This window comes from Hippocampus comes, unplaced genomic scaffold (assembly GCF_001891065.2).
Source record: "Hippocampus comes isolate QL1 unplaced genomic scaffold, H_comes_QL1_v1.1 scaffold407, whole genome shotgun sequence".
NCBI lineage: Eukaryota > Metazoa > Chordata > Actinopteri > Syngnathiformes > Syngnathidae > Hippocampus > Hippocampus comes.
The window spans coordinates 24,529-25,139 of record NW_017806178.1 but is presented as its reverse complement, the minus strand read 5'-3'; positions in this window follow the sequence as shown (position 1 = coordinate 25,139).

The following is a 611-nucleotide window of genomic DNA, read 5'->3' as shown; positions in this document are numbered from 1 at the left end:
TATTATCAGTGGCTTGTATCTCTTCCAGTGGACAGGCTATTATGCCAGCGGGGTATTTGATTACTGGCAGGGCGTAGGTGTTAATGGCCTAGATCTTCATCTTGCTGTTTAGCTGACAATGCAGGATCTGCCTCACCCATCTATTAGCCAATCCGCTTATTCTCGCGAGGGTCACGGGCGTGCTGGAGCCTATCTCCGTTGTCATCAAATAGTAAGCGGGGTACACCCTAAATTGGTTGCCAGCCAATTGCAGGTCAGAAATAGACAAACAACCATTCACACTCACAGTCACACCAAAGGAGGAAACTAGAGGACCTGGCGAAAACCCACTCTGGCCATTGTGATTTTAAAGGAATGTTGGAAGAAATTGTCATTCAAAAATGCAAAAACTGGTCGAGAGTAAGGATAAGAAAATTGTCGCATATATATCAGTTTCTGGGCGGCCCGGTAGTCGAGTGGTTCGCACGTTGACTTCACAGTGCAAAGATACTGGGTTCAATTCCAGCTCCGGCCTTTCTGTGTGGAGTTTGCATGTTCTCCCCGTGCTTGCATGGGTATTCTCCGGGCCCTCCGGTTTCCTCCCACATTCCAAAAACATGCATGGCAGGCTG